Here is a 26,910-nt window from a genome sequence, read left to right as displayed (position 1 = left end):
TGATAGGAAATAGTACTGGCTAAGGAGGACTTGAAATAGCTTTTGACTACCGTCTTCTGCTCCTTAAACTGGTTACCCAGTGTGGCTCACCCCGATGTCGTTTGAATATCCTCTTTTTCCACATAGATGAGACTCCAAAAGAATGCGCAGTGAATGGACAATGCCTGTGCCTCTGCTTATGTTGAGACAATGACCAATGTTGGTTGCCTGTATTTGGAGCACAGTGAGGAGTGGGCAGTGGATTTGGCAGACGTAGCACAATTTGTTTATCCCTTCACCTGTTGAATTTGGGTTGTTTCCCATTCGGGGCAATTAGAAATAGAGTGCTCTGAGCATGTGCATTTGTTTCTCTTGATAAATACCTAGGAGTGTAGTGTCTGTCTCATATGGCAGGTGAATGTTTAAGATTTTAAGAAAATGCCAAACTCTTTTCCAAAAGGGTTGTAACATTTTACATTCCCACCAGCAGTGTATGAGGATCCCAGTTGCTCTATATCTTCACCAGTACTTGGAATGATCTGTCGTTTTTGTTTTGTTTTGTTTTGTTTTTGAGACAGAGTTTCCGCTCTTGTTGCTCAGACTGGCGTGTGATGGTGCAATCTCAGCTCACCGCAACCTCCGCCTCCCAGGATCAAGCAATTCTCCTGCTTCAGCCTCCCGAGTAGCCGGGATTACAGGCATGTGCTACCACGCCCAGCTAATTTTGTATTTTTAGTAGAAATGGGGTTTCTCCATGTTGGTCAGGTTGGTCTCGAACTCCCGACCTCAGGTGATCCACCCATCTCAGCCTCCCAAAGGGCTGGGATTACAGGCGTGAGCCACCGTGCCAAGTCAGAATGATCAGTCTTAACTTTAGTCATTCTAATAGGTGGGTAGTGGAAGCTTACTGGGGTTTTAATTTGCATTACTTTAATGTGTAGTGATGTTGAATATCTTTTCTATTGAATATTTGTTTGCTATTGATATCTTCTTTAGTGAATCTTTGTTCAGATCTTTTGTCCATTTTTAAATGTTTTTTCCTGAGTTGTGAAGGTTTTTATACATTCTACATACAAGCTATTTGTCAGATATGACTTGCAAATATTTTCTCTGAGTCTGTAGCTTGGCTTTTCATTCACTTAACGCTGTCTTTTGAAGAGCAGAAACTTTAAATGTTAATAAAGTCTAATTTATCAGTTTTTTTTAATAGGTCACGCTTTTGGTGTTATATCTCAAAATCCTTTGATTAACCCAAGATCAGATAGATTTTCTTCTATTGTTTTTCTAGAAGTTTAATACTTTTAGGTTTTGCATTTACATCTGATTCACTTTGAGTAATGTTTTGATTATGGTGTCAGGTATGGAACAAAATTCTTTTTTTCCCATATGGATATCCAGTTGTTTCTTAGGGGGAAAGAATTTAGTCTTTCACTATTAAGTATGATGTTAGTTGTTGGTTTTTGAAGATGCCCTTTATCTGGTTGAGGACATTTCCTTCTATTCCTAGTTTGCCAAGAGTTTTTAACAAGAGTGGCCATGATATATTACTACTTGAAAGTGGACTGTGATGGGTTAAATATGTCAAGTTGGTTGATTGTGTTTTTCAAGTCTTCTATACACTTACTTTCTGTTTACTTGTTCTCCCAATTATGGAGAGAGGGTTGTAGAAATCTCTAACTATAATTGTAGATTTGTGAATTTCTCCCTGCAATTTTTAAAATATTTTTTGAGACAGGGTCTCCCTCTGTCGCCCAGACTGCAGTGCAGTAGTGCAATCTTGGCTTACTGCAACCTCCACCTCCCAGGCTCAAGAGATTCTCCTGCCTCAGCCTCCTGAGTAGCTGGGATTACAGGTGCGCACCACTACTGCCTGGCTAATTTTTGTATTTTTAGTAGAGACAGGGTTTCACCATGTTGGCTAGGCTAGTCTTGAACTCCTGACCTCAAGTGATCCACCTGCCTCGGCCTTCCAAAGTGCTGGGATTACAGGCCTGAGCCACTGTGCCCGGCCCTCCCTGCAATTATATCAGTTTTCATTTCATATGTCTTTAAGCTCTGTTACTGTGTGCCTAAACATTTAGCATTATTCTGTTCTTTTTATGAATTGATGCTTTTATCATTATGAAATGATCTTCTTTTTCCCTGGTAATATTTTATCTGAAATTTGCTTTATCTGGTACTAATATAGCCACTCCATCTTTCTTTTGATTTTCATGGTGTATCTTTCTCCATTATTTTGCTTTTAACTCCTTGTGTTTATATACATAAAGTACTGTCTCTTATAGGCAGCATACAGTTGAATCTTATTGATTTTTTTATTTTTTGAGACAGAGTCTTGCTCTGTCCCCCAGGCTGGAGTGCAGTAGCACCATCTTGGCTTACTGCAGCCTCTGCCTCCTGGGTTCAAATGATTCTCCTGCCTCACCCTCCCCAGAAGCTGGAATTATAGGCATGTGCCACCACGCCCAGCTAATTTTTGAATTTTTGGTAGAGATGCGGTTTTGCCATGTTGGCCAGGCTGGTCTTGGACTCCCAACCTCAGGTGATCTGCCCACTTCGGCCTCTCAAAATGCTGGGATTACAGGCGTAAGCCACCATGAAGGGCCTTGAATCTTATTTTTTAATCCAATCTGAAAATCTTTGCCTCTGATTTAGGGTGTTTAGACCATTTACATTTAAAGTAATTGCTGAAATGATTTTATTAATGCTGTCATCTTGCCCTGTTTGGTATTTGACCCATGTTTCTTTATTCCTTTTTTCTTCTCTTCTGTCTTCCTTTGGTTTAGCTGAATACTTTTTATGATTCTGTTTTACCTTCTTTGTTGGCTTATTAGCTATAACTCTTTGTTGTGGTATTTAAGTGATAAACTCTAAATTTTATTTATTTATTTATTTATTGAGACAGGGTCTTACTCTGCCACCCAGGCTGGAGTGCAGTGGTGCTATCTGGGCTCACTGCAACCTCTGTCTCCCAGGCTCAAGCTATTCTCATGCCTCAGCCTCTTGAGTAGTTGGGATTACAGGCACCTACCACCATGCCCGGCTAATTTTTGTATTTTTAGTAAACATGAGGTTTCACCTTGTTGGCCAGGCTCAAACTCCTGACCTGAAGTGATCCACCTGCCTTAGCCTCCCAAAGTACTGGAATTACAGGCGTGAGTCACTGTGCCTGGCCAACTCTAAATTTTAGGGTTTATGGTATACATCTTTAACTTATCGCTATCTACCTTTAAGTAATATTATGCTATTCATGCATAGTATTACAAAAGTATACTTCCATTTCTTCCTTCTTAGGCTTTTTTTTTTTTAACTCTGGACTTTTTATTGGCCTCCTGCTCCCCAAAGGGTACCCTGCTGCTGCTGGCTTAATGCCTCAGAACTTTGGTGTCATTGGTCTCAGACACCACTTTGCCATCCACTATCCGGCGGTTGGTGGTCTTTTGGATAGTTTGCATGGAGTTGCTGTTGTCCAGGGCATCACCAAGACTGAAGTCCTTACCATCTTCCAGCAGGCAGCAGTAGGTGGTGATCTCAGCCTCTAGCTTGCCCTTGATGTTCAGCAGGGCCTCTTACTCCTGGGCCTGGCGCTGTCCCTCTGCCCAGGTCTGTGCCAGCTCTGACTCCAGGTGCAGCAAGATCCCGTTGAGCTGTTTCATCTGTAGGGTGTAACAGGCCTCCACCTCCCTCAGGCTGTTCTCCAAGCTGGCCTTCAGATTTCTCATGGAGTCCAGGTCAGTCTCCAAGGACTGGACTGTACGTCTCAGCTCCGTGAGTGTCGTGTCGTCTCAGAAGCTCCAACCTTGGCAGATGGCGTTGTGACTACTGTGGTGCTCTCCTCAATCGGCTGAGACCAGTACTTGTCCAGCTCCTTTCGGTTCTTCCGAGCTTGTCATATTGAGCCCAGATGTCTGCCATGATCTTGGCAAAGTCCTGAGATTTGAGGGCATCTACCTCCACGGTCAATCCAGATCTGGCAGTCTGGGCTTGTAGGCCTTTTACTTCCTCTTCACGGTTCTTCTTCATGAAGAGCAGCTCCTCCTTGAGAGCCTCGATCTCTGTCTCCAGCTGCAGCCAAGTGACATTGGTATCATTGATGACCTTGCGGAGCCCTTGGATGTCACTCTTCACAGACTGGTGCATGGCCAGTTCTGTCTCATACTTGACTCTAAAGTCATCAACAGCAAGACGGGCATTGTCAATCTGCAGCACGATGCAGGCATTGTCCACGGTATTTGCGAAGATCTGAGCCCTCAGGTCCTCGATAGTCTTGAAGTAACGGCTCCAGTCTCTTGACCTGGGGTCCCTTCTCCAAGTGCTCCCTGATTTTGCTCTCCAGCCTCCGGTTCTTGGTCTCCAGGCTCCTCACTCCGTCCAGGTAGGAGGCCAGACAGTCGTTCAGGCTTTGCAAGTTCTCCTTCTCGTTCTGGATGCCTCCCATTCCTGCCAGGCCCCCGGCCATTCCCGCAGCCAGGCCCCCGGACCCCATGACGCCCCAGAAGCTGGAGGAGTGGGACATAGAGATCCGGGAACCAGAGCCCCCGGCACCTGCATAGACGCTGGTCGTGCCTGGACGGAGCCCAGAGACCAGTAGTTGGTGGAGCGAGTGGTGAAGCTCATGCTGTTCCGGGAGGAGGGGCGAGAGGACAGGACTCGGGCTTTGCCGACGACCCCTTCTTAGTTTTAATGCTGCTATTGTCAAACATTTTGTTTTTATATATGTTATATTTTCTACAATGCATTTTTAAATAGTCATTTATCTTTAAAATATATTTAAATAATAATAACATATTATAAATTTACTCATTTAATGAACCATACATGGTGCTCTTTATTCCTTTGTGTAGATCTGAATTTCTGCCTGTTATCAGGTTTTTTTTTTTTAAGTCAAAAGAACTTTTTATTATGGAAAATTTCAGAGTAGATAAAAGTAGAGAGAACAGTATTGTGAACCATGCATCTATTACCTACTTCCAGTGATTACCAACACTTTTGTACTTTTTATATTTTCTGGCATGTGTATGTTTTATATATTAAAATAAATAGAAAAAAATATGAAAATAAAATACCATGTGCCTAAGCCATACTGCAGAACTATGGAGATAAGTCCTTGGGGTCTGAGCCCAGGAATCAGCATTTTAACAAACTTCTGCTCCAGTTGATATAATTTTACTTTTGCCTGAAGACTTTCTTTAATATTTCTTGTGTTGCATATGTGCTAGTGAAGCTGTCTTTCAGCTTTTGTGTGTCTGAAAAGTCTTTATTTCATCCTTATTTTAAAAAGATAACTATCACTGTGTATAGAATTTTACGTTAATACATTTTTAACTTCAATTTGTTAAACATGTTACTCAACGTTTTTCTGGCTTGCATTGTTTATCACAAATAATCTGCTGTTCTTATCTTTGTTGCTTTTTGTAGATATGCCTTTTTTTCCCCTCTGGCTGTTTTTACCTTTTGCTCTTTATCTCTGGTTCTGATCAATTTTATTATGATGTGCATTGATGGAGAAACCCAAGGTCACAAAGGTTTAGTCCTTTATATTTTCTTCTAAGAGTTTTATAATTTTAATTCTTACATTTCAGTCTATGATATATTTTGAGTACGTTTTTCTGTATTATGTGAAAAAAGGTCTAATTTCATCCTTTTGCATATGGATATGCAATTGTCTCAGCACCATTTGTTGAAAAGACTATTCTTTCACCCTTGTGGAAAATCAGTTGACTGTAAATAAGGGTTTATTTTTTGACTTTGAATTCTAATCCACTTATATATATATATGTGTGTGTCTATCCCTATGCCAATGCCACACTGTCTTAATTGTATCATTGTAGTAAGTTTTAAAATAAGGAAGTGAAATTCCTCCAAATTTGTTCTTTTATTCAAGATTGTTTTGGTTACTCTGGGGTACTTTAAATTTCCATATGAATTTTATCACCTTGTCAATTTCTGCAAAGAAGCCAGTTAGGATTTTAATAGAGATTATGTTGAATCTATAGATCAATTTTAAAATATATATTCTATCTTTTTATTTACTTTATATGAGGAGACACTGTCATATCTTCCTTTATTTCTTTAATCATGGTTTTCTTTAGTTTTTAAAATATATTTATAATGGCTGCTTTGAAATCAGTTAAATCTGACACCTGTACCTTCTCAACAATAATTTCTGTTGTCTTCCTTTTTTTTTCTTGTATATGGTTTATACTTTACTGATTGTTGTTGTTTGGCAAGAGTTACAATTTTTATTAAAAAAACAGACTTTTAGATTTGCATACCGATTTTTCCCTTCCCTTCTTCCCTCCTAGGCTTGTTGCTATTTGCTTATTTATTTATTTAGTAAGTTGGCTGTACTATTTTAGTGAAGTCTATTTCCCTCATAGTATAAAGCTTCTGATGTCATTCTTCAGAGGACACAGACTTGGTCACATGCACAGTCACCCTGGGATGACAGTAGTTTAGTAGGGCACTTTCAACTATCTTTTTCCTTAATCTTTCTGTTAAGCTGTCTGCCTTTGTTTGAGTCACAACCAGCTCTTAGGCTGTACCAATTACCAATCAAATTCTTTATTGTGTTCAATAGTACCCTATGGATTCATTGCTCCACTGGTTGATCCTGTTAAATTCAGACACATTTGCAGGGATAGTTTTTGAAGCCAGTCTTTGAGGTTTGTTCTGATTCTAGGAGGGTTCTTCTTAGCTATCTCTTTTTTCAGTCCTCTCTGGTAAACTGGCTGGTCTATAATTTAGCTTGCTGCTCTCATGGAGCTACTGCTTCCTCTTAATTGCTTATCACCAAACTCTCCATTGTTTTTGAGAGTGGTCTTAGGCTTGAACTCCCTGACACTGTGCTCCAAATAAAGTCAGTTTCTTTGGGGAGAGTTTCAGAGTTCTCTGTCCTTATGGCCTGACTCTACCACTAGGAAAAATCTCTGAGTACCTGCTTCAGACCTAATGGTAGGGACAGTGGGTCACTTTTCTTGGAGTAGCATCGTTGCTTTATGAGTGGGTTGGTGGATATGGGTGGTAGTCTCTGGTCTTCTCACCTTCTCTCTCCCAACTTAAAACCACTACCCTGTGAGCAAATGAGGGCCAGGACATGGGCCCAATATCAGATTGCCATGACTATGGTAGCACCACCTTCCTATGAGTGAAGAAGTGATGAAAGAAGAGAGCCTCTGACTTTTTGGGTGGATTAACCTATAATTTAGCCTCTGTAACAAAGAACATGGAGAAAGAGGATGAGAGATGCTGGCAAACTTTCTCTCCCAGAAAGATACCCTAGCCCTTGACTGGGAGCTTTGAGGAAAAGGAGTCTCACCTTTTTGGCCTTGCCTACCTAGGGCCAGGCTTCCATCATGCTGGGCTGATGGGAAGGGAGGGAACAGGTTATGCCCAAGTGCCACAGAGTCTTGCTGTCTGTAGTGAGATTAGGTAGATTTTCTTGAATGTTTGTTTGTTTGCTGTATGACTTAGGACAAGTTTCAGAGACTTTCAGTGGTCATTGTTTCATAATTTTCACCAGTTTTGGTTGTTTTGTCAGGGGATGAATCCATGGAGTGGTGGCCTCATATCATCATTCTGGGTCTCAGCTGACTGTTCATTTTTATGTGCTTATTTGAGACAGGGTCTCACTCTGTGACTTAGGCTGGAGTGCAGTGGCAATCATAGCTCAATGCAGCCTCAAATACCTGGGCTTAAGCTATCATCTCACCTCAGCATCCTAAGTAGCTGGAACTACAGGCACATGCCACCATGCCTGGATTTAAAAAAATTTTTTGTGTGTGGAAATGGGATCTTGCTATGTTGCCCAGGCTGGTTTCAAGTTCCTGGCCTCTAGTGGTCCTCCCACCTCAGCCTCCCAAAGTGCTGGGATTATAGGCAGGAGCCACTGTGCCCAGTCTGTTCATATTTTAAAATTCTCTTGTTCCTCTGGGTTTCATTATTGGTAATTCCTATTTTTATGTCTTCAAGTTCAGTAATCTTTTCTTACGTAATGTCTAGCTAGTCTTTATTTTATTTTTTAAATTTGTTTTTATAGGCAGGACCAACCAGGTAATTAATCTGCCTTTAATTCTAGCCAGTGAATTTTTCATATTGAACATTGCAGTTTTCATCTATAGAAGCTTGCTTTGAGTCTTTTTGATATTTTCCTTGTCTCTACTTACCTTTTGAACATATGTAATACAGTTTAGTGCCTTGTCTTCTAATTCTAACATCTGTGTCAGTTAAGGATCAAATTTAATTTGTTTTTCTCATTATAGGTTGTATTCTCAGGGATCTTTGCTTGACTGGTAATTTTTGATTGGATGCCAGACTTTTATGAATTTTACTTGGTAGGGTGATGGACATTTTTATGTTTATATAAATATTTGTTCTAGAACACAATTATGTCACTTGTAAACAATTTGATATTTTCAGGTCTTTCTTTTTGAATTAGTTTGGCAGGACTGATTAGCATTTAGTCTAATTATTCCCTTTTACTATGTACCATCCCGTTAAAAGGAAAACTTTAGGCAAATTAAATTGAGCAGAGTTTAATTGAGCAAAGAATGATTCATGAATTGGGCATCCCCCAGAACCAGCAGCGCAACTCCAGGGCCACCATGTGGCCGGATAACATTTATGGACAGTAAAAGGGCAGTGACTTACAGAAAATGGAGGTGAAGCACAGAAACAGCTGGCTGGCGACAGTTTGGCACTTAGTTAAACATGGTTTCAACAGTTGGCTGCCTTTGAGTGGCCAAAATTCGGCTGCTATAATTGGCTGAGGCTTGACTACTTGTTACAGGAGTGCCTTACAATCTGGTCACATGTCCAGTTAGGCTACAGTTCTCTGTGTATGGAAAAACATTTAGCCTGAACTTAAAATATGTAAGGAGGTAGCTTTAGGCTTAACTTAGTTTAACACTACTAATGTCAATGAACTATGAGGTTTTCTGGTCTGGCTGGTGGGAATAAGCACGATTCCTTGCTCTGAGTGAGCACTGTAAACCTCCAATCCTTTCAAGTGGCTCTCTCCCTTGTCTCTGATGACTCCTGCGCATGAATGTGCTGGTCAGTAGGTCCTCTGATGAATATTCGAGGATCCTCTGCAGATCTCCCAAGTCCTCTCTTTATGGAGCTCTCTCTTCTCTGGTGCTGATTACCATGAGCTCTAGCTGCCTTGATCTCCTGACTCTCACCTCTGTCTCCGCAAGTCAGGGATCGACCAGGCTTTGCCTCTGTTCTCCACTCTGCACCACAGCCTGGAAACTGTCTCAAAGCCACAAGATGGGGCAGTAGCTTAGGGATCACTCATTGTCCTTCGTTGCCTAAATCCATGTTTTGAAACTTTTTTTTAAGTCTCATCTTTTGTTGTTGTTACTGTTTCAGGCAAGAACACAAATCTGGCCCCTGTTACTGCATTTTGGCCAGAGGAAGGAGTCTAGAGTCCCCCTTTCAATGTCTATATTTCTCTCAGAATCCAGTAAATGGAACTACATTAGATCTACATGCTAGTAAGAAAGCATAAAGCATAGATAGTAAGATTATTTATGTATAAATAAGAAAAGCACTTAGACAAACACATTACTTCAACATGTCAAAAACCAAGTGCAAATAGCTGCTCTGGATAAATTCTAACCTCTCCTGGTGGGCCGCATTTTCTGGAAAGATCGCCCCAGCTGAAGGAAGAAAAGGGATATAGGAATCACCTAAAACATTCAATAAGAACAGGCACAACTGTCTCAAACTTCCTTTTTATCTGTGGTGTGTCCTTCCTCTCTCTCTCCCTCCTTCTCTCCTAAAATTGCCGAATCTCAAACTGGCTTTTGGGCAACAAGGAAGACTAAAGTGTTTATGTTAGTAGCTGAGAATTTGGTTTTACTTCAAGCGTATCTCTTTAAGTAAAAAAATACTATGAAAGCAAAACATATCAGTATTTCAAAATGTTTCTGTTTCAAAACCCAAACAACAATCTTTGAATACTTAACTTTCATAATTGTGTTTTTACCAGATGCTGGAAAACATTGAAACCAAACCAATCCCCCAGAAATGTGTTCCTAACCACAACTCCGTGTAGGCAGACAGACAGAAGTTATGTCAGTTCCTGGAAAAGAAAGGCTTAGGCGCCACATTTAACCATTTCACCTTCTTGGTTCGTTTGTTCTTGGTCTGTCTCTCTTCGGAGGTAGCGAAGGCCAGGTGTTAGACACGTCAGTCCTCTTTCTGCCTCGGTTTGGACTGGGCTTCTGGATTCTTACTGGTCTGCCCTGGGTTTCCTGGAGGCCTTTCTCTGGCTCCTAATCTCTTCTCAGCTGCGCCCAGGAAGAGTGGGTGTCCCTGGGTTCTTTCCATGTTGGCCTGACCCCAGCAGAGCCGGAGGCTTAGCTGCAATGTGCACTGTGATGTGGTGAAGCACTCCCTTTGTGTCCTATTTGGAGACTCCTCTCTCATGGTTGCTGGTTCTGGGTGCCCTCTGTTCTAAGTGTCCCACTCCAGGGGACTCCTTCTCTCTGCACAGTCCACATGCACTGCAGGAGATGCCCAGATCCAGCCTCTTCGTTTGCATGTGACTACAACTGTGGTAGGTAAATCTCAGGAGTGGTGTCCTGGTCAGGTCCTGCAGTGGAGACAGGAGAGGCAGAGAAGGCCAGCCTGTAGACAGAAAGAACAGAAGAGAAAAAGGAGGAGGACTTTGCACTTCTGAAGCAAGCCCCTTCCTGACACCCAGATGTTTCATCTCCTTGACGTTAGGAGATATCATTGAAGCTGCTCGATAACTGTCTCCTCTCAGCTACCATTTTTTTCTGGCCTAATCTAGCTCTCCAGTTGGTTCCTATTACATGGCACAGTTATTATTTTTAAAAAATCAATTCTAATTGCTTGGGGGAAGTTAATGATGTAATATTTTCTAGGTTTTGAAAGTTATGTGCTAGGCCGGGCTTGGTGGCTCACGCCTGTAATCCTAGCACTTTAGGAGGCTAAGGCAGGCAGATCACCTGAGGTCAGGAGTTCAAGACCAGCCTGACGAATATAGTGAAACCCTGTCTCTACTAAAAATACAAAAATTAGCCAGGCATGGTGGAGCGTATCTGGAACCGCAGCTACTCATGAGGCTGAAGCTGAAGAATCACTTGAACCCGGCGGGCAGAGGTTGCAATGAGCCAAGATCGTGCCACTGCACTCCAGCCTGGGTGACAGAACAAGACTCTGTCTCAAAAAAAAAAAAAAAAAAAAAAAAAAAAAGTTATGTGCTGGAAAAGTGCTATCCAATAAGAATACAATGTGAGTCATATGTTACTTTAAATTATCTAATAGCCACATTTGAAAAAGTAAAATTAAGCAGGTTAAACTCATCTTAATAATGTATTTTACTTAACCCAATATATTCAAGATGAGAAAAAAACATCTGGGCCTTCAAACTGTGTTCTATTATCAGTTCTTTTTTTAGAGACAGTTCTCACTCTCGCCCAGGCTGCAGTGCAGTGGCACAATCACGGCTCACTGTAGCCCTGACCTCCCAGGCTCAATCGATGCTCCCATCTCAGCCTCCTGAGTAGTTTGGATCACAGGCGCCTGTCACTGTGCCTGGCTAGGTTTTTTTTTTTTTTTTTTTTGTAGTGACAGAATCTCCCTATGTTGTCCAGGCTGGTCTCAATTTCCTGGGCTCACATGATTCTCCTGCCGCGGCCTCCCAAAGTGCTGGGATTACTGGTGTGAGCCACCATACAGAGCCCTACAATTAGTTCTTGTCAATGTAAACTTTTGTATCCAAGACACTTAGTTATAACATGCAAATAAAATGGTTTATTAGCTTGAACCCTTATTCTGGTTTTTGTAAATACATTGTTGCTGATGAATATTAAAGAAACTCATGAATAGCTCTTAGCAGAACTTTAGGCGATTGCTTAGAAGTGCTGTGATAGTTTCCACCACGGAAATAAGGGTGAAGGAGAAGAGTTGTTCATAGCGGCTGGTGAGTGTCTCATCAGCTCTCTCTTCACTCCCTGGCTAGAAGCCACTGGGTGAATATTAGTTCCTTGAATTATGGAATTGGGGTCAAACAATATAATCCTACACTAGGAAGAAGGAATTTAGTGTAGTAAAAAGAACACCAGAGGCTGGGCACGGTGGCTTGCGTGTGTAACCCCAGCACTTTGGGAGGCCAAGGCAAGCAGAAGTAAGGAGTTCGAGACCAGCCTGGCAAACGTGGTGAAACCCCATCTCTACTAAAAATACAAAAATCAGCCGGGTGTGGTGGTGGGCGCCTGTAATCCCAGCTACTCCGGAGGCTGAGGCAGGAGAATTGCTTAAACCCAGGAGGCGGAGGTTGCAGTGAGCCGAGATTGTGCCATTGCACTCCAGCCTGGGCTACAAGAGCGAAACTCTGTCTCAAACAAAACAAACAAACTAAGAACAACAACAACAAAAAACACCACCAGAATTTTAGTCAGAAGAAATTGTATGCTAGTCCTGTTTCTGTGTGACCAAAGGTAATTACTAATTGCACCCTCTGAACTTCTTAGTCCTCAACTAAAACATGTGGATGCCAGACTGGGTAACACGGCAAAACTCCGTCTCTACAAAAAATTACAAAAACTAGCTGGGTGTGGTGGTGCGTGCCTGTAGTCCCAGCTACTCGGGAGGCTGAGGTGGGAGGATCACTTGAGCCCAGGAGGTGGAGGCTGCAGTGAGCAGAGATTGCGCCACTACAGTCCAGTCCGGGTGATAGAGTGAGACCAAGTCTCAAAATAATACTAATAATAAAAACAAATACGACAAGTGGATGCTTCACTGGCTTGCTGGAGGGGATAATGACCTCACAGATTCAAAAGCAGTTGACATGTAGTGGATGTTCAACAAACATTCTCCTTGTCCCTTTCATAACTGAGACACGAGGATAATACACATTACAATCTACATTTTTCTAGGTATAAATTTTTGTTCACAGAGTTGTTGAATATATAGTGTCCTCAATGGCATATTCTAATGAGATGTGATACATCATCGGAGGACCTTGATTCAAATCCCACCTGCCATTTGCAAAATATTTGTCCTTGAATGAGTTCCTTGAGGTATCTGAAATTTGGTTTCTCATCTCCCAACAGCAAGATATTACTAGCTTCCCCACGGGGTTATTGTGAGGGTTAAAAATGATGCACACGCGCGTCAGGGGCTTTGTTTGCAAGTGAAAAGCTCAACCTCAACAAGCCTAAGCTCCGAGGGGGAGTTTATTGGCACGTGCTGAGGCAAGGCAGAGGTGATCTGGTCCTGGGGAACAGCTGCAACCTTGGACTTAGACACTCTATTTCCTCTGTCTCTCGGATCCGTAACCAGGTGTTGGCACTTCTGTTCTGCTCAAACAGTTACCAAGAAAAGGGCCAGACCTGGGTTCCCGAGGCTTAAAACTCTCCAGTATGAATGCTGTCTCCTCTTGAGTTTTCACAGCCCTGACCATGCTCCCTAAAGCAGCTTTCACGCGCATGCGCCATCGCTCATGCGGGATGTGGGTGTGGTCATCACAGACCTTCCCACCTCTAAGAAATGGGGAAATGGAAGCGACACTGAGCTCTCCTGGATTGACTTGGATATATCAATTCTTTCTCTCCTCGGTGTGCACTGTTTCTCAACAGATGCATCGCTGAGAGGTTCAGTCCCACTGAGTCATCGACTCAGTGTGTTCAGTCATGCCCTTGCCTTTATGCAGATAAATCCAAGTCAGCCTGTTCAGTTTTTCTTACGCATAAGAGAAAAAATATACAGTCATGCATTGCTTACCAATGGGAATATGATCTGGGAAATGTGTCCTTAGGCGATTTTATCATTGTGCGAACATCATAGGGTGTACTTAGGCAAACCTAGATAGTACTATGTGGTATAGCCTACTGCTCCTAAAGTACAAACCTGCAGCAGATTACTGTCCTGAATACTGTGGGCAGTTGTAACACAATGGTAAGTATTTGTGCATCTAAGCATATCTCAACATAGGAAAAATGCAGTAAAAATACAGTATTATAATTTTGGGAACACCGTCATTTATGCAGCCCATTGTGGACTAAAATGTTGTTATGCGGTGCATGCCTACATACGTGCATATGTTTATCTATTATTTATAAATGCATGGTGAATGGTTTTTCTTCTGACTCATTGAAATCTCTGAAACTCATTTTTTAAAAAATTTAACTTCAAGTTCCGGGATGCATGTGCAGAACGTGCAGGTTTGTTACATAGGTATACATGTGCCATGGTGGTTTGCTGCACCTATCAACCCATCACCTAGGTTTTAAGCCCCAAATGCATTAGCTATTTGTCCCGATGCTCTCCCTCCCCTTGGCCCTCCCCCAACAGGCCTCGGTGTGTGCTGTTCCCCTCCTCAAGTCTATGTGTTCTCATTGTTCAGCTCCCACTTATAAGTGAGAACATGCGGTGTTTGGTTTTCTACTCCTGTGTTAGTCTGCCAAGGATGATGGCTTCCAGCTTGATCCATGTCCCTGCAAAGGACATGATCTCATTCCTTTTTATGGCTGCATAGTATTCCTGGCATATATACATGACATTTTCTTTATCCAGTCTATCATTGATGAATCCCTGAAATTGTTATTCTTATTAATATTAAATTAAGTTTAGCCTAAAGCTGCCTCCTTATTTATTTTAAGTTAGGCCTGAAGGTTTCTCCATACATAGTGACCTATGAGTAAACAAGACTCTAACCTATTTTGGTAACAATTGGCCAAGTTTCTGCCAATCGCAGGCAGCCAACTGTTCAAACTGTGTTCAAATAAAGCAAACTCCAAGCTGTGACCAGTCTGGCTATTTCTGTACCTCCCTTCCATTTTCTGTATGTCACCTTGTTTTTTCTGTCTATATGTGTTATCCAGTCATGTGGCAGCCCTGGAGTTGCTCTGAGGGTTCTGGGGGCTGCCTGATCCATGAATCATTCTTTGCTCTTTTAAACACTATTCGATTTAATTTGTCTAAAGTTTCTCTTTAAACATTAATTTTTTTTTTTTTTTTTGAGACAAGGTCTCATTCTGCCACCCAGGCTGGAGTGCAGTGGTGCAATCTCAACTCACTGCAACCTCTGCCTCCCGGGTTCAAGCGATTATCCTGCCTCAGCCTCCCCAGTAGCTGGGATTACAGGTGTCTGCCCCCATGCCTGGCTAATTTTTTGTATTTTTAGTAGAGATGGGGTTTCACCATGTTGGCCAGGCTGGTCTCAAACTCCAGATCTCAGGTGATCCACCCGCCTCGGCCTCCCAAAATGCTGGGATTACAGGCGTGAGCTACTGTGCCTGGTCTTTTTAACATTAATTTTTTTTTCTTTCTTTTTTTTTTGAGACGGAGTCTTGCTCTCTTGCCCAGGCTGGAGTCCAATGGTGCAATCTTGGCTCACTGCAACCTCTGCCTCCTGGGTTCAAGCAATTCTCCTCCCAGTAGCTCAGCCTCCCAAGTAGCTGAAACTACAGGCACATGCCACCACGCCGGGCTAATTTTTTGTATTTTAGTAGAGATGAGGTTTCATTGTGTTGCCCAGGCTGGTCGTGAACTCCTGAGCTCAGGCAATCCACCCGCCTCAGCCTCCCAAAGTGCTGAGATTACAGGTGTGAGCCACCGCGCCCGGCCTCTATTTTTATTTTTCAAGACAAGGTCTCATTCTGTTGACCAGGCTGGAGTGTGGTGGCACAATCACAGCTCACTGCAGCCTTGACCTCCCTGGGATCAGGTGATCCTCCCACCTCAGCCTCAGCTGGGACCACAGGCCCATGCCACCATGCCCTGCTAATTTTGTGGGTTTTTTTTTTTTTTTTTTTTTTTGTAGACATAGAGTTTCACCATGTTGCCCAGGCTGGATGAATAACTTTGGTTATTTCTCGCATATATCATGGTATTTAAAGTCACAAGCTTTGGATCTAGGACAAGTGTGACTTTCAATCCTGGTTTCATTGCTGCCTCACTGACATTTCAGGTTAACTGCTCCCTTCAGGCTTGGTTTCCCTACTGAATTACCTCACATATGATCTGATTTGCACCAACAGTCCTGTGAAGTATTAATAACCACAATTTATGCAGAGACATCTGGAGCACATATGCTTGCTGATTTGTTTCATTATTTATTTGTATGTTCATTCTGGCCATGACCCCAGTCTTCCAGAAAAGCCAAAATCCCAGACTTCTATAAGAAATCAATAATATGTAAAGGAACAAAGCAAAACAAAGACACCTAAAACTGAATATAAACAGAAACAAATAAATCTAACTGTACATCAAATGATTACATCACCACACAGAAATAATAAATAACTAAATTAGCCTCTGAACCCTGTGCTCTGATTGTACAGCCTTGGTAGATAGAAAGAAAAAAAAGACTGTGGAGAAATTTTGAATTTACTTGGTAGTTTCATTGTTGGAAGTGGCATTGGTTGAGTGATACTGAAATTATTTTCTGTATATTGAGGGATAGATAAGTTACATGTTGTAGGGAGCCAGGGTTCTCCCTGAGGGGAGAGGGAAATACCAGTAGGTCATAGTGAGAAAGAAGAGCTGTGGTTGTATTAGTGTGGGCTCATAGTTGTTGTTTTAATCTTATCCATTGAAAGGGCCTATATACTCTCTCCAATATCATTGAAATACCTAGCACAAAAATCTTGATGTCTAAATACCATTTCCCATTAAAAGGAATCATAGGTCCTTAGAGAAATAGCTGACAGCTATAACTGACCGGTAAAGTAAAAGGTGATCTGAAATCTTTTTTTTTTTTTTTATTGAGACAGAATCTCAATCTGTCACCCAGGCTGGAGTGCAATGGTGAGATCTTGGCTCATTGCAATCTCTGCCTCCTGGATTCAAGCGATTCTCCCGCCTCAGCCTCCCAAGTAGCTGGGATTACAGGCACCCACCATCATGCCTGGCTAATTTTTGTGTTTTTGTAGAGGCAGGGTTTCACCATTTTGGCCAGGCTGGTCTTGAACTCCTGACCTCAGGAGATCCGCCTACCTCAGCCACCCGAAGTGCTGGGATTACAGGTGTGAGCCATCGCACCCGGCCCTGAAACCTTTACTATGTCAGATCCATATTAAATACCAAGGGAAAATGTACCTTTACAATGAGAAATCTAGCAGACATACCTTAACCCAGTCAGCTTCACCAACAATGGGATAAATTTACCTCTGTGCTCCCTGCTATGATACAATGGGAAGGATACAATATTACCTTTGCAGTATTCTTGCCAAAATGTTAACCTGAATCTTATTAGGAGGAAACAAGCAGTCAAATACAGATTGTGTGACACTCTATAAGACAAGTAGCTCTTTAAACATGTTAAAAATCTTGGAAGATAATACAAGCCATGAAATTCTTCAAGATTAAAAGAGATTCAGGCTGGATGCGTTGGCTCAGGCCTGTAATCCCAGCACTTTGGGAGGTTGAGCAGATGGATCACCTGAGGTCAGGAGTTCAAGACCAGCCTGGCCAATATGGTGAAACCCCATCTCTACTAAAAATACAAAAAATTAGCCGGGTGCAGTGGCGGGCTCCTGTAATCCCAGCTACTTGGGAGACTGAGGCAGGAGAATTGCTTGAGCCTGGGAGGTGGAGGTTGCAGTGAGCCGAGATCATGCCACTGGGCAGCTCAGTGCACTCCAGTCTGGGCGCAACAGAGCGAGACTCTGTCTCAAATAAACAAACAAACAAACAAATAAATAAAATGAGATTCAAAGAGACATGATAAATGCTAGATCCTTGATTGGATCTTGGCTCAACCATAACAATAAAAAAATTTTTAAAGACTATTATTATTTTATTTATTTTTTTCTTTTTTCTTTTTTTAAATTTTAATTTTTTTATTATTATACTTTAAGTTCTAGGGTACATGTGCACAACGTGCAGGTTAGTTACATATGTATACATGTGCCATGCTGGTGTGCTGCACCCATTAACTCGTCATTTACATTAGGTATATCTCCTAATGCTATCCCTTCCCCCTCCCCCCACCCCACAACAGGCCCCAGAGTGTGATGTTCCCCTTCCTGTGTCCATGTGTTCTCATTGTTCAATTCCCACCTATGAGTGAGAACATTCGATGTTTGGTTTTTTGTCCTTGCAATAGTTTACTGAGAATGATGGTTTCCAGCTTCATCCATGTCCCTACAAAGGACATGAACTCATCATTTTTATGGCTGCATAGTATTCCATGGTGTATATGTGCCACATTTTCTTAATCCAGTCTATCAATGTTGAGCATTTGGGTTGGTTCCAGGTTTTAAAGACTATTATTAAGACAGATGGAGAAATGTGACTATAGAGTGTCTATTGGATGACATTAATTAATGTATTAATATCAATGTGAAATATCTTGGGAGTGATAATGTTATTATAGTTTTATACGAGAATGTTTATGTTTATGGGACATACATGCTGAAGTATTTATGGGTGAAATGTGATGAGAACTCTAATATATTTGTAAAAGGTTCAACCAAAAATGTATGTGTGGTTTAGCCATATATCTATATCTATACAGAGAGAAAGAGAAAGCAAAAGTGGCAAATGTGATCAATTGGTGAATGTAAGTGAAGGGTATCTGAATGATTTGTTCTATTTTTTCCATTCCTCTGTAGCTTTGAAAAATTTCAAAATAAAAAGTTGGGGCAAAACTCCAAGGTGACTTCTGGTATAATACTGCCAGTACCACCAATCTCCTTTCTGGCAGCAGCCGCCTGGCTAGAACATTAGAGTGAGTCCAGAGAGCCTCTAGAGAGAGACCATATTGCTTTTCCCTGCTTGTTCACATAAAGTTTTAAGACAGACTGTAAAGTTTGTTGGAAATAAGTTCAGTCCTACAGTCCAGAATCCAGAGTTGGAAAGGGGCTTAAAGTCATATAGTTCAGTAGTTGCAGACTCTTGGATTTTACACACTAATATAAGTTAAAAAGATATGTATGTAAACACACACAGAGAACAAAATAAAACAAAAAATGAAGGGGCTGACATCAAGTTGCTAATCCATTTTGTCTAGTAATGACTGACACAAAAATTTAAAAAACCCATCTATCATTCTGTTTTCATACTTATGTCATTAAAAATGTCATTTTTACCACAAAAAGGCAATCTATTATTCTCAGAGTTAAGTTTTTAAAAAATTGGCAGCATTCAGCCCTGTGAACACACACCTTGTCCTTCTTCCCTTCCTTCTTTCCTTCCTTTATTGACAAATAAAAACTATATCGTTATGGTGTACAACATGATGTTTTGATATATGTATACACTGTGGAATGGTGAAATCAAGCTAATATATCCTTCACTTTATATGCCTATTGTTTTTTTGGGGTGAGACTATTTAAGATCTATTCCAAGCAGTGTTTAAGCATAAGATCCATTGCTGTTAACTATGTAGTCAGCACATTGCCCAGCAGGTCTCTAGCTCACTCGTGGGTCAGGCTGGACAGGAAAGGGGTGGCAGGCTGCTGAGTTGCCACATAGGTTCTGGGGAGCAATTCCTCCTAAGGAGGTCATGTGGCTGACGTCCTGACAGGTGGCAAGTCGGCCCCTAGATGAGGAGGACAGCTAACTCCTTTCCCCAGAAGCTCTTTCACCTGGACATCTCTGTCAAGAGTGAGTCGGCCGGGCATGGTGGTTCACACCTGTAATCACAGCACTTTGGGAGGCTGAGGCGGGAGGATCACTTGAGGTCAGGAGTTCAAAATCAGCCTGGCCAACATGGTGAAACCCTGTCTTTACTAAAAATATAAAAAAATTAGTGGGGCGTGGTGGTGGGCACCTATAATCCCAGCTACTCGGGAGGCTGAGGCAGGAGAATTGCTTGAACCTGAATGGTGGAGGTTGCAGTGAGCTGAGATTGTGCCACTGCACTCCAGCCTGGGCGATAAAGTGAGATTGTCTCAAAAAAAGAGAGAGAGAGAGAGTGAGCCACTCCTTTAGATGAGTTGGGATGGGTTGCTCTGCTGCGTCCACACTTTGTTAGTTACTCTGCCATGTGGAGCTTCTCAGAATTTAGAGGCACCTCAATTTTGCTCCCCAAGTAAGGTCAGGTATGAATACGAAAAGAAGTAATCCAGGAGCTGATCTTTCTATTCTTTGATGAGTATGCTTGCACTATTTGAAGGTTGCTGTTATGCTTTTCTTAATCCTCTCCAGATGGAACATACCAGTCTTCCAAAGATTCTTCTTAGTCTGGTGGCTGGTGATGTGTTACATATTTCTTGGTCAACCACAAGGTGCCAGGACTAGCATGGTGCTAGGTTACCTGTGGGGCCCTGTGGTGTCTCCACGGCATTGCAGTGACATGCTCAGTGAAGGGGACCTGTTAGGCATTTCATGGGTGGCTCAGAGATCCTCACTGAGGGGATGTGGCTGTCTTCATGAGAGGCACCAATGACAGCCGTGTCCTCAGACTCTTGCTCCCACAGGGTCACACATCTGTGTCTCTCTCTGTACATTGGCTCCAGGCCCTCTCTCACCTCATGCCTGAGACCCATCCCACAGCACCTGAGTCTACATCACCTTAGTTCCAGTTGCACATAGAAGCCAAGTGGACCCTCAGGACCTCAGGTCCAAATTCCTGCAAGAGAATTTCACTGGTGTGCCTTGGATCAGACATTTACCCATGCCTACCTGTGGCCAAGCAGTTGGGGTAGTAGTAAAGCAGTATCTGCCAGGTCTCCCGTCCCACCCTCCCCCCCTTTTTTTTCAGAAGGAGCATTCTTCGGAGGAAAGAGTTTTTCTGAACTGGGCAGAGTCTTCATGAAAGCATCTGCTATAAGATTCTTTAACTTACAACTCTGTAAATATAGAAAAAGGAATAAATAGGAAAAATTGGACTCACTTTGGAATGGTACACTCAGTGTATCAAACAATTAAACAGAAACACCACACACAGTCTGTGGCTGGCCCCGACGGCGGCTGGGAGGATGACAACTGTCCCTCCCTTCCTGCTAAGCCTGTCTTTCCTTTTGCTTAATCTCTGGTGGGGTCCAACATGCTGATCTCTGCTGGAATGGGCCCAGGCATTAGGATTAAAACAAATTTCAGGGATTTCCATAGACACTTTATCTGTTAATTCTCAAAAAGCACTCAACAGTTGTCTCCTTAGTTCTAGTTGGCGCGTGTGTGAGTTACGTCGCAAGGCTGGAAGGTAGGAGGTTTGCATGCTTTCAAAATGCCCTGCGTGTGCATGTGGCAGGTCCTCATTATTCCTGTTAGTCCAAACTGCACCATTTTGTAAGCTCCCTGCTATTTTGCAGACCTTGGTCAAAGTGAAACATTTCACAAGGGTTTGGGCCACAAGAAACATCCTGCCTAACCACCTGACCACAAGGCAGACAGGCAAAGGCCCAACTAAAGAAACACCCCTATCATATTCTGCTGGGAGAAAGGGCAAGGAACACCACATTCTGCCAGAACAAGGGCCAGAACCGCCTCATCATGGGAACGTTTTATCAATATCCTGCCGGGCAGCAAGCCATACTGCCCAGACCCCTTCCACCCATACTTATAAGTACCCCCAGCCTGTAAGCAGTGGTGGGCTCTGGTGTTAAGCTGGTCCCCACTTCCGCAGGTGTCTGTTTAAGCTGCCCTCTCCCTCTGTGTGTGTCTGTCTTTCACCCTCACTTTCCCTTCAAAACCTGACAATCCCGGTGGTGGGCCTTCTCTGTTTGTGCTGTGTTTTCTCTTTTTCTCTGACCTTCTCTGAGCTATGGCTCTGAGACAGTTTACAACAGGCACCTGCCTCAACCTCCCAAAATGCTGGGATTACAGATGTAAGCTACCGCTCCTGGCCTAGAAATGACATTTTCATACCCACAAGTAGGAAAGTCATACTCTCAGAATAATATAATTGGACACATTTCCTGCCAAGAAAAGTTTATCACATTACTTGTCCCCCCTCTCATTTTGCTGCAGATTGGTGGCAGTTTGTCATGGGCAACTTGGGAGCCATGTTTTAGGCCTGATGTGCAATGGGAGATAGGAGAAGGGCCAGGCCTGCCCTCCACGAGCTCATCCCCAGGATTTCAGCTGGAGGCAACCTTCAACGGCATCTTGTCCAACCTCCTTCTCAGTGTCTAGATGAAAGAAATGACACAGCTGAGGTCTAATAATGGAGACACAACCATGACACAGTGTAAAATGTGGAAATCCTCTCAAGGAGGAATGGAAATGTCCAATGGGAATACGCTGAACTGGGCAGAGGAAAGAGAAAGCAGGGAGGCTTGAAGAAGCCGCATATAAACTAGACATTGAGGAGTGCTGTGATTTAGGCCAATGCTTCTCCAACTTTACTGTACGTCAGAATTACCTGGAGGGCTTGTGAACACACGGAATCCAGTTTCCAAATCGGTAGTCTAAGGAGGAGCCTGCATATTTGAGCTTGTAACCGTTTCTCAGCGAGCAGTGTGGCTTGCTGCCCAGCAGGATATTGATAAAATGTTCCCAAACAGTTTCTGCCAAGCCTGGTTTGGAGACTATGCTTCGAGAATCACCAATTTAGATGTCCAGAGATTTGGGACTTCAGCAAAGGTACAGAGACCAAAAGGTAGGGTGGGTTGGTGCAAGGAAGGTGGGTAGGTGGGATTCTGTAGAATAGTGAATGCTATGCTAAAGAGTTTAGACTTTACTTGGATGGGCAATGGGAAGGTGTACAAGAGTTTTGAACAGAAGAATAGAATTTAAAATCTTCTCTTTTTTTTTTGAGATGGAGTTTTCCTCTGTAGCCCAGGCTTGAGGGCAGTGGTATGATCTCGGCTCACTGCAACCTCTACCTCCTGGGTTCAAGCGATCCTCCCACCTCAGCCTCCCACGTAGCTGGCATTACAGGCACACAGCCACCACGTCCAGCTAATTTTTGTATTCTTAGTAGAGACGGGGTTTCACCATGTTGGTCAGGCTGGTTTCAAACCCCTGACCTCAAATGATCCACCCACCTCGGCCTCCCAAAGTGCTAGGATTACAGGTGTGAGCCATCTCGTCCGACCAAGAGTAGAGTTTAAACCAGTATCACATAAGAAGGAGTGAAGTGTGAATATATTCTAGAACATGGATGAACCTTGGAAACATTAAGTGAATGAAACCAGACACAAAAAGACACATATTGTATGATTCCATTCATTTTTCTCAACAAATATTTTCTGAGCATCTAGGGTACATCCTGGTACAAGCACATCTTGTTATTGTGGCCAGCTGGGGCTGGTTTAACACACCAGGTGTTTATATTGTTTCTTTTCCATTTTCTAGATACACCTGTTTTCTATTCCTGGTCTGAGCTACAGCCCTCCTTCTCAAATCTCTTGGATAGTAAGGAAGTAATGCCTTTTTCATTTCTTTTCTCTGGATCATGCCCTGGGATTAGGCTAGATAATGCAGTCCAGACAAGGACCTGGACAGGTGATAGCATGGTCAGTGAAATCTCCCCAAAGTGTGGCCTTCTCCCCTCGGGCCCACAGCCCCACTCATTGGCCTTGCTATTCTGTTCTGAACCACCATCTTCAGCTCTGACTTAACTCTGCCTCTCCACCTGGCCCTTCTTTCTGGTTCTGCCACTTCGTGGGCACTAGGTTAACCTTGTGGACCACAGCTTTTCTGCTTTGGACCTGGATCTGTCTTCTCACATTTTTATTTTTATTTTTTAATTATTACTGCCCTTTCCTCATAACATTAATGGGACCAAGTCCGTGTTTATACACATGAATTCTCACACCGGGGCCACAGCAACAGAAGTCTGGGAAACAGCCTATTTCCTAAAAGGGTCAGGGTGCAGAGGTGAGCTCGGACTTCAGGCTTCCTGAGGCCAGGACTCCTCGATGACCTTTTGCATCTCTAGCTCCTGGCTGCATGTCTGGCACATAGCAGTACCTAATTCATATTTGGGAGAGCAGAGTCAGAACCCGTATGTGTGCATCATGAGTGGGGGATTCAGGGCAAAAAATATTAGCTGAATATTGTATTAATTGAGGTTCTCTAGAGAAGCATGAACTAATGGGAGATGAATAGATAGATAGATAGACGGATAGACAGATAGATAGATAGATTGATTGATTTTAGGGAATTGGCTCATGCTATTATGGAGGTTGGCAAGTCCAAAATCTGCAGGGCAGGCTGCAGGCTGGAAGCTCTTGGGAGAGTTGCTGCTGCAGCTTGAGTCTGAAGGCCCTCCGCTGGCAGAATTCCCTTTTCCTCTAAGGAGGTCAGTCTTTTTCTCTTAAGACCTTCAACTGATAGCCGGGTGTGGTGGCGGGCACCTGTAGTCCCAGCTACTCAGGAGGCTGAGGCAGGAGAATGGCGTGAACCTGGGAGGCGGAGCTTGCAGTAAGCTGAGATCACGCCACTGCACTCCAGCCTGGGTGACAGAGTGAGATTCCATCTCAAAAAAAAAAAAAAGACTTTCATCTGATTGGATGAGGCCCACCTACATTAGCAGAATACCCTGGTTTACTGCAAGTCCACTGATTTAAATGTTAGTCTCATGTAAGCTATCTTCACAGAAGCACTTAGAATAATGTTTGATGAAATATCTATGGCCTAGCCAAGCTGATACATAAAAGTAACCATCACAGGCTGGGTGCGGTGGCTCACGCCAGTAATTCCAGCACTTTGGGAAGCTGAGGCAGGCAGATCACGAGGTCAAGAGATCGAAACCATCCTGGCCAAAATGGTGAAACCCTGTCTGTACTAAAAAATACAAAAATTAGCTGGGCGTGGTGGCGCATGCCTGTAGTCCCAGCTACTTGGGAGGCTGAGGCAGGAGAATCCCTTGAACCCGGGAGGCGAAGGTTGCAGTGAGCCAAGATCGTGTCATTGCACTCTGGCCTGGATGACGGAGCGAGACTCCATCTCAAAATATATATATATACATATATATATATATATATATATATATAATTGTTGGGTTTGCTGTTTACTCTTTAGGTAAGAACTGTAGAGCACGAAAAATAACCTAGTTGAGAAGGAAATGTGTTTCACAGACGTGATCTCACATGTTCTACAAATATTTATTATTTTTACTCTTTGGGAGAAATTCCTCAGCCCTGCAGGGAAAATACCAAAATGTATTTTCTGAATCCCCTCCAGTCAACAGGGAGAAATAGGACCAGTGTGTGTGTGATTATGTCAGCCAGCACTGACCTGCTCATCTTTGCAGCTGATTCTCTATGCCAAGCTTTGATATTTTATTTCCCAGTCTGTTCAACATTTTTTTCCTGCATATCCCCAGTAAGCCCTCAAACTAAAAACTGAACGCGTGGGATGGTAATTTACACGTTTACTGAAGTGCATGGGCTTAAATCCTGTCTGTGGCCCATCAGGGCAGACCTTTGCAGGGACTCTGCCTCAGTTTCAAGAACAATGGCACCTTCCTTTAGGCAGGGGGACAGTGACATCTTTGACATAAGAAGCCTGGCAGGGCCCATGGGTACCTGGTACTTAGCTAGTAATTAACACTGAGTAAGTGTTGCTGTGGTTACTTGCATCATGCTCGCTTCCAGACGTTCACAGTCAAAAGAGAAGAGTACTCCTAGATAATCCTTAAACCTTCTGCTTAAGTTTCCTTTTCTTCCCTTCCTTATCCTCTATATGCAAATTTACATTTGGCAACCAGCAGGGAGCTTTCAGATTCCTTATCTCTCACACCCACCAGAACCTAATTTTGTTCATGGAGAGTAAAATAAATATTGCATTGGGGGAAAGATATGTGAAGGAACCCACGTGACAGAGAATGGCTGTAAGGATATGAACATATATAAAGTCAGACAGTGTGATTCTAAAAGAGCAGTTTATTATTGTTTGAGCAGCCTGACCGGGCCTTCTCCTTTCTGTTCCGCTAACCAGCAGGGAGCTTCAGGTTTTACAACTTTGATAAGCTGATAAGTGAAAAAAATCTTTTTTTTTTTTTTTTTTTTTTTTTGGTGGCAGTCTTGTTCTGTTGCTCAGGCTGGAGTGCAGCGGTGCAATCTCAGCTCGCTGCAGTCTCTCCTGCCTCAGCCTCCCGAGTAGCTGGGATTACAGGCATGCACTACCACGCCCGGCTAATTTTTGTGTTTTTAGTAGAGATGGGGTTTCACCATGTTGGCCAGGCTGGTCTCAAAACCCCTGGCTTCAAGTGATCCCAAAGTGCTGGGATTACAGGTGTGAACCACTGCACCCAGCCGAAAATTATTTCTTGATGCTTTAATCTGTATGTTTACTTACTTGTGAAATTGAACACCTTCTTCATACATGCATTTCCTACTTGTGAACTCCCTGATTGCATCTGCTCATTTTTCCTAATGGACCTCGGTGGTTTTGTAAAAAATAATAATGATAAATAATAATCTATTAGTTCTTTCTATATTGATTATTAACCGAGTCATATTTATGCCAGATATTTTCCCAGATTGTAGTTTTAAAAATTGTGTTTATGACATTTCTTCCATTAAGCAAGTGTTAAGTTTTTGGTGGTCGAACCTGTCAGTCTTTCTCCCTGTGATTTTTGAGAGTAAATCTGCATTTCCTTCTCCCCGCTTCCTCCCCCATTTAGGAGAAATGGAGCCAGGTCCCCTCTGTCCTTGGGCTACCCACAGTAAACCCTCGGCTCATCTTTTTTTTTTTTTGAGACGGAGTCTCACTCTATCGCCCAAGCTGGAGTGCAATGGCGTGATTTTGGCTCTGTGCAACCTCTGCCTCCTGAGTTCAAGCGATTCTCCTGCCTCAGCCTCCTGAGTAGCTGCGATTACAGGTGCCCGCCACCACGCCTGGCTAATTTTTGTATTTTTAGTAGAGATGATGTTTCACCATGTTGCACAGGCTGGTCTTGAACTCCTGACCTCAGGTGATCCACCTGCCTCTGCCTCCCAAAGTGCTGAGATTACAGGTGTGAGTCACCGCGCCCGGCCTGCCACTGGCTAATCTTGATGCCCCACTTTTGAACATCTGCTGACAGTAGAACCAGGGGAGGTTCCATAGCCTGAA

The 26,910-nt window shown here is 42.9% G+C and overlaps 1 pseudogene; it reads right to left on the bottom strand.

Annotated features, from left to right (window-relative positions):
- Window positions 1-2,877: 2,877 nt before the first annotated feature.
- Window positions 2,878-4,997, bottom strand: LOC100988078 (keratin, type I cytoskeletal 18-like; annotated as a pseudogene).
- Between the last annotated feature and the right edge of the window lie 21,913 nt (window positions 4,998-26,910).

This window comes from Pan paniscus, chromosome 17 (genome assembly GCF_029289425.2).
Source record: "Pan paniscus chromosome 17, NHGRI_mPanPan1-v2.0_pri, whole genome shotgun sequence".
Lineage (NCBI taxonomy): Eukaryota > Metazoa > Chordata > Mammalia > Primates > Hominidae > Pan > Pan paniscus.
This window is presented reverse-complemented; position numbering and strand designations above follow the sequence as displayed.